Source organism: Mandrillus leucophaeus, unplaced genomic scaffold, assembly GCF_000951045.1.
Source record: "Mandrillus leucophaeus isolate KB7577 unplaced genomic scaffold, Mleu.le_1.0 Scaffold35, whole genome shotgun sequence".
Classification (NCBI taxonomy): domain Eukaryota; kingdom Metazoa; phylum Chordata; class Mammalia; order Primates; family Cercopithecidae; genus Mandrillus; species Mandrillus leucophaeus.
The window spans coordinates 4,780,880-4,789,052 of NW_012103698.1; positions in this window are offsets into that span (position 1 = coordinate 4,780,880).

An 8,173-nucleotide genomic window follows, 5' to 3' on the forward strand; every position below is an offset into this window, starting at 1 on the left:
TTGAAAATTGAAAGCCAATAAATAGAAATTGAAATATTTTAATTTCAAACTATTGTTTGAAATGATCTAGTTAAACCTGAAGATTTGGAAATGTAATACCATGTTGTAAATCTATGCCACACAAATGAGAATGTCACAAGCCTCAACGTCGAAAAATTCTCTTTTTGTTCATTTTATTTGTGTAACTTTCAAGTACAGCTTTTTTTTTTCTTCCTCCTAGAGTTTCTAATTGCCTTTCTTTTGTCTGATTAAATAAGAGCTTATAATTGTATTTTTCTTATCAGCTTCTCCACTGTTCTCTTCCTGAAATTTATCAATGGAGAATTGTGGTATATTCAGGTTTTCTATGTCTTCTATAGTCTTTCTTGATAAATTAAATTTTAAAAATTATTTCACCCATATCTTCAATTTATGTGAATAGAGTAATTCCTTATATATCCTCTTTGTCTTTGGTTATGCTGTCTTTCACAATTTTACTTTTGTGTAATTATTTGATTTTTTTCTTGAGCAAACTAGTATTTATTATTCATGTCCTGAATTTATTTTTCCAGTCTATTTGTTCCTATTTTCTCATTCCTTCATTTCTGGTTTTGGCTTTATTGTCTCTTTCATTTTTCTTGAGCTCTTACTGTTGTTATGTTTCTAACTTCTAGAGATAATGTGAAGTTTTCTATATACAAGTAGTATCTGTGATCTTTTGATATAATAAGAAATATATATTTGGTCTCTGCCTCTAGTATATGGCACAGTATTCTTAAAACTCTTGTAATTTCCTGAGTGATAGGGGTGCTAGGTGCATCTTTGGTTCTAATAGTTGATCTTTGACCCTGGTTCCTGACATAGAGCTCCTAATCCCTTGGAATTTCCTGGGCGATAGGAGTGTCTCTTGTTTCAATGAGGCAATTTTTGGTGGTCTTTGGGGTGAGAGTTGGTCACCAGAAAGACCAAGCCATGACCGGAAGTTTCACCACCAGCCACAATCCTCCATGAAGGGGAGAGAGGCTGGAGGTTGAATTAATAATTGATTATGCCTATGTAACGAGGCTGCCACAAAAATCTCTGAACTACAGGGTTTCTCAAATTTCCAGGCTGCTGAACACAAGGAGGTGCTGGGCAAATGGTGTGTCCTGGAGCAGGCATGGAATCTCCACGCCCCTTCACCCATACCTTGCCCTGTGTATCTCTTCCATCTGACTGTTCATCTGTATCCTTTGCAATATCCTTTGTAATAAAATTAGAAATGCGTTTCCTTGAGTTCTGGTGAGCCACCCTAGCAAATTATAAAACCCAAGAAGTGGGTTGTGGGAACGCTGAATTATAGCTGGCTGACCAGAAGCACAGGTCACAACCTGGAACTGGCTATTGGCCTCTGAAGTGGGAGCAGTTTTGTGAGACTTGTGGGACTGAGCCTTTAACCTGTTGTATTAGTCTGTTCTCACACTGCTAATAAAGACATACCTGAGACTGGATAATTTATAAGCGAAAGAAGTTTCACTGACTCACAGTTCAGCACAGCTGTGAAGCCTCAGGAAGCTTACAATCATTGCAGAAGGGGAAGCAAACACATCCTTCTTTACGTGGAGGCAGCAAGAAGTCCTGAGCAAAAGGGGGGAAAGCCCCTTACAAAACCGTCAGATCTCTTGAGAACTCACTTACTATCATGAGAACAGCAGCATGGGGGTAATCTATTTATTCCTATTTTCTCATTCCTACTCAGTGCCTCCCACGACACTTGGGGATTATGGAAACTACATTCAAGACGAGATTTGGGTGGGGACACAGACAAACCATATCACCTGTGGAATCTAATGCCAGGTAAATAGCATCAGAGTTGAGTTAAATTGTAGGACACCCAGCTGCGGTCCAGCTGGAGAGTTGCTTGGTGTGTGGGGAAACTCCCTGCTTTCCTCGTGTGAAACCTGTTGTTAGAAGTGTTCTATGTTGAAAGGTGTGCTTTCTGATATTGGAAAGGTGGGTGTGAGAGTGTGAGAAACAGTTTGGTTTTTCCTATCTCTTGGCAGTATCCAAGATTGATCTCCAGACCTATGAGAAAAAACAAATATACACAGGAAATTCTATGTAGCATGATAGAGTTTTTTAAAGTACTTTTTTTTTTTGAGACAGGATCTCACTCTGTCACCCAGGCTGAAATGCAGTGGTGCCATCATAGTTCTCTGTAACCTCAAATTCCTAGGCTCAAGTAATTCTCCCACATCAGCCTCCTGAGTAGCTGAGACTGCAGGTGCACGCCACAATGCCCAGCTGATTTTCAGGTTTTTTGTTTTTGTTTTTGTTTTGTAGAGACAGGGTCTCATTAAGTTGCCCAGGCTGGTTCAGCAGGAAACATTAATCATTTATGGGTACAACAAATACATTGCACCCCAAACACCTTTTGCACTGGAACAGGAGGGATATTGAAAGGATCACATTCGGGAACTCTCCCTCTGCAATGTGCTGTCTTATAAGCTAACCCTTGCCTTTCCCCTTCTGCTCTCTCTCCTCTGATTTGCTGCCTGTGACTTGAAAATTGATTATTATAATTGTTCTTTATTTTTCTTCATGAGAGCAACCCCAAAATATTATTTTGGAAATCATTCATGGCTTTGGATTAAGCCTTAATCTCTTATCAACTCTATCAATCAGGATTTTATCAAGAAATATACAGGATAGGAAAAATAGGCAATACAAAGAGAATGTGATAAAGGGAGTTATTTACAAAGGTATGAGTAGCATGTCACAAAATGATAAAGAATAGTTGAGAAGCTTGAGCTAATGGTCATACTGCTACTATCTCCAGGCCTGAAGGGGTGAGGCAAGGCAGAGGTTACTAGGACCTGAGATAGAGAGTACTGTGTGGAGAGGGCCAGCTGACAGGAATTGTGCTCTCAGATTCAGTGGATCAGCCAGCCAGGCTTGGTCCTGCAGGGAAGGAGCCAGTGGAATAAATACCCTGATTTACTCTCCTCTTCAGACTTCGGTCTGTACTTCCCATGGTCTGACACTGATGAAAAGCAAGAGAGCAATAGTGCTATTGACATAATCTATGAGTAAAATCTTTTTATTTTTTTTTTTTCTTTTTTTTTTTGAGATGGAGTCTCACCCTTTCACCCAGGCTGGAGTGCAACGGTGCAATCTCAACTCACTGCAACCTCCGCCTCCTGGGTTCAAATGATTCTCTTACCTCAGCCTCCCAAGTAGCTAGGATTACAGGCACCTGCTACCAGGCCCAGCTAATTTTTGTAGTTTTAGCAGAGATGGGGTTTCACCATATTGGCCAGGCTGGTCTTGAACTCCTGACCTCCTGATCTGCCCACCTCAGCCTCCCAAAGTGACGAGTAAAATCTCACGGGGCAGAGAACAAGTTGGAGAAAGAAAGGGCAAACGAAGATACTCAGTACACCTTCCCAGGGATCACTCATTTTAATCCTGCTCAGTCTCCAAAATTTACCCACTTGACTTGTCTGCAGTAACCTTGTGGAGTTCCCTTACCACTTAAATTCTAATAATGACCTTCTTTGTGAAAAAATGTTTGGTGACAAGTTCAATTTTTTAAATAGGTATACAGCTATTCAGATTTTCTATTTCTTCTTTTGTCTGCTTGGTTAAGTTGTTTTCAAGGAACTTACCCGTTTCATCTAAGTCATCCAACTTATTCCACAGGGTTGTTTATAACATCCATTTATTATACTTTTAATTATATGCAGGATCTGTGGTGATACATTCTCTTTCATTTCTGATATTGGAAAGGTGTGTGTTTTTTTTTTTTAGCTTGATCAGTCTTGCTAGATGTTTGTCAATTTTATTAATAGCTTTGAAGAACAAACTGTTGGTTTTGTTCATTTTTCTCTATTATTTGTTTTCTATTTCCTCAATATCTTATCTTTACAATTTCCGTTTTTCTACTTAATATGCTCTTTATCTAGCTTCTAAATGTGGGAACTTACATCGTTGCTTAAAAACCTTTCTTCTTTTCTAATATAAGCATTCAAAAGCCATAAATTTCCCTCTAACTATTGGCTGCATAACACACATTTTTATGTATTGCATTTTCACTGCTTTTTAGTTTGAAATATTTTCTAATTTGTCTTGTGGTTTCTTCTTTGGCTTGTGGGTTAGGTATAAATGTCTTGTTTAATTTCCAAATATTTGGGGATTCAGTAGAAATATAATTTATATTGATTTCTGATTTAATTTTTAAGATTTCAATTATTTGAAATTTATTGAACATTATATTTTAATGGGGCAGCAACTTTTATCTTGGTAAATGTTACATATGTTCTTGAGAGGACTATTCTCTGTTAAGTGCAATATTCTATACACATCAATTAGGTAAAGGAGATTGATAGTATTGTTGACAACCTCTATATCTTTACTGATTTTTTGTCAACTTGTCCTATAAATCATTAATGGGTATTCTACAAATCAATAAGTGGAGGATGAAAATGTCCAAATATAATTGTGGATTTATCTAATTATTCCTTTAGTTGTGTTTGTTTTTGCATTATTTCTTTTGAAGCTCTCTTATTAGGTGCATGAACATTTAAGATTGTTGTTTTCTTGATTGATTCCATTATCATTATATTTCCCTCTTCTTTATTGCAATAGTAAGTACTATAGCTACACCATCATTCTTATACTTGTTGTTTGCATGTTATAACCTTCCTTCATCCTGGTACTTTCAAGGTATCTGTATCTTTATGTGTAAAACTAAGCAGTTGTAGAGAGCCTATATTGAGTCTCATTTTTAAATCCAATCTAATAATCTCTACCTTTGAAGTGTTTGCTTCATTTTCATTTTATGTAATTATTGACATAGTTGTGTTTAAGTCTAACAGCTTGCTATTTTTTTCTATTTGTCTCATGTTTTTGTTCTGTTCTTTTCCTTTTTAGGGGGACTTTTAGGGCCTATTGAAATAGGTATTTTAGTATCCCGTCCTATCTCCTCTGTTGACGTTTTAGCTAAAACTTCTTGCATTTGTTTATTTAGTGGTTACACTAGGATTTAAAATATACATGCTTAACTTGCTCCTTTCTACCTGGAGATACTGTTGTAGTACTTCAAATAAACATGAGAAAGTTATATATAATGTAACTTTAGGACTGAGAGTTAATTCCATCCTTTAGTTAATGTTATCATGTATTTGCTTTTAAGTACATTGTAACCCTCCAATTAAAATGTTTATTTTTTTGCTTTAAGGAATCAATTTTCTTTTTAAAATACCAAGAGAAAAAAATGTATTTTATATTTATAATTACTGGGGTTTCTTTTTGTTTTTTGTTTGTTTTTTACCTTTCTGTAAGTTTGGGTTTTTTAAAAAAAATTGTTTAAAAAATTTTTTGTGGGTACTTATTAAGTATATATGTTTATAGGGTACATGAGATACTTTGATAGAGGCAAGCAATAAGTAATAATAGCATTGTGGAAAATAGAGTATCCATCCCCTCAAGCATTTATCCTTTGTGTTACAAACAATACAGTTACACTTTTTCAGTTATTTTAAGATGGATGATTAAATTATTATTGACTGTAGTCACCCTTTTGTGCTATCAAATACTAGGTCTTATTCATTCTTTCTAACTATATATTTTTTGGTACTCATTAACTATCTCCACTCCGCCTCCCTCCCCCAACCTTCCCAGCCTCTAGTAACCATCCTCCTACTCTCTATCTGCATGAGTTCAATTGTTTTGAGTTTTAGCAACCACAAATAAGTGAGAACATGTGAAGTTTGTCTTTCTGTGCTTGCCTTTTTTCACTTAATATAATGATCTCCAGTTCCATCCATATTATTGCAAATGACTGGATCTCATTCTTTTTTATGGCTGAATAGTACTCCATTTGTATATGTACCACATTTTCTTTAACAATCTGTTGGTGGACATTTAGGTTGCTTGTAAATCTTGGCTATTCTGAACAGTGCTGCAACAAACTTGGGAGTGCAGATATCTCTTTGATATACTGATTTCCTTTCTTTTGGGTATATACCCAGCAGTGGGATTGCTGAATCATATTGGTAACCCTATTTTTAGTTTTTTGAAGAACCCCAATCTGTTCTGTATAGTAGTTTAGTAATTTACATTCTCACCAACAGTGCACAAGGGTTCTGTTTTCTCCATAACCTTGCTAGCATTTATTGTCTGTCTTCTGAATAAGAACCATTTTAACTGGGGTGAGATTATATGTCTTTGTAGTTTTTATTTGCTTTTCTCTGATAATCATCAGCGATTGTAAGCACCTTTTCATATGCCTGTTTGCCATTCATATATCTTCTTTTGAGAAATATCTATTCAAATCTTTTGCCCATGTTTAATTTGGATTATTAGATTTTTTCCTGTACAGTTGTTGGAGCTCTTCATATATTCTCATTATTAATCTGTTGTCAGATGGGTAGTTTGCAAATATTTTCTTCCATTCTGTGGGTTGTCTCTTCACTTTGTTGATTGTTTCCTTCACTGTGCACAAGCTTTTTAACTTGATGTGATCCCACTTGTCCATTTTTGCTTTGGTTGCTTGTGCTTGTGGGATATTACTCAAGAAATTTTTGCCCAGACCAATGTTCTGGAGGGTATCCCTGACTTTTTCTTGTAGTAGTTTCATAGTTTGAGGTCTTAAATTTAAGTCCTTAATCCATTTTGATTTGACTTTTGTATGTGATGAGAGAGAGCCATCAAGTTTCATTCTTCTGAATTTGGATATCCAGTTTTCCCAGTATCATTTATTAAAGAAACCATCATTTCTCCAGTGTATGTTGCTGGCACCTCTGTTGAAAATGAGTTCTACACTACAGTGTAGGTGCATAGATTTGTTTCTGGTTCTCTATTCTCTTTCTTTGGTCTATATGTCTGTTCTTATGCCAATACCGTACTTCGGCTAGTATAGCGCCATAGTATAATTAATTTGAAGTCAGGCAATGTGATTCTTCCAGTTTTGTTCTTCTTTTCCTCAGGATAGTTTTGGCGATTCTCATTTTTTTGTGGTTCCATATAAATTTCAAGATTGTTTTTTCTATTTCTGTGAAGAATGTCATGGGTATTTTCATAGGAAATGCATTGCATCTGTCGATTGCTTTGGGTAGTAGGACATTTTAACAACATTGATTCTTCCAATCCACGAACATGGAATATCTTTCCATTTTTTGGTGTCCCCCTCAATTTCTTTCAACAGTGCTTCATAGTTTTCATTGTATAGATCTTTCACTTCTTGGGCTGTGTTAATTTCTAGACATTTAATTTTATTTATAGCTATTGTAAATGAGATTATGTTTTTGAGTTGTTTTTCACATTGTTCACTGTTGGCATATAGAAATGCTGCTGATTTTCATATGTTGATTTTATATCTGCAACTTTACTGAATTTGTTTCTCAGTTCTAATAGTTTTTTGGGGGAATCTAAGTTTTTTCATATGTAAGATCATGTCATCTGCAAACAAGGATAATTTGACTTCTTCCTTTCCAATGTGGTTGCCCTGTATATCTTTCTCTTGTCTGATTGCTCTAGCTAGGACTTCCAGAACTATGTTGAACAGGAGTGGTGAGAGAGGGCATCCTTGTCTCATGCTGATTTTCAAGGGGAATGCTTCCAGCTTTTGCCCATTCGGTATAATGTTGGATATGGGTTTTCATAGATGGCTCTTATTATCTTGAAGTATGTCTCTTCAGTGCCTAGTTTACTGAGAGTTTTTAACATGAAGTGATGTTGAATTTTATCAAAAGTCTTTTCTGTACACATTGAAATGATCATGTGGCTTTTGTTTTTAGTTCTGTTTAAGTGATGAATCACATGTGTTGATTTGCATATATTGAATTAACCTTGCATCCCAGGGGGAAAGCCTGTTTGATTGTGCTGGATGAGCTTTTTGATGTGCTGCTGGATTCAGTTTGCTAGTATTTTATGAAGGATTTTTGTATCTGTGTTCATCAAGAATATTGGCTTGAAGTTTCCTTTATTTTGTTGTGTCTAAACTGATTAATTAAAAATAAATGGATTTCCTATAATCCCAGCACTTTGGAAGGCTGAGGCGGGTGGATCACGAGGTCAGGAGATCGAGGTCATCCCGGCTAACATGGTGAAACCCCATCTCTATTAAAAACACAAAAAAATTAGCCGGGCGTGGTGGCGGGCGCCTGTAGTCCCAGCTACTCAGGAGGCTGAGGCAGGAGAATGGCATGAACCC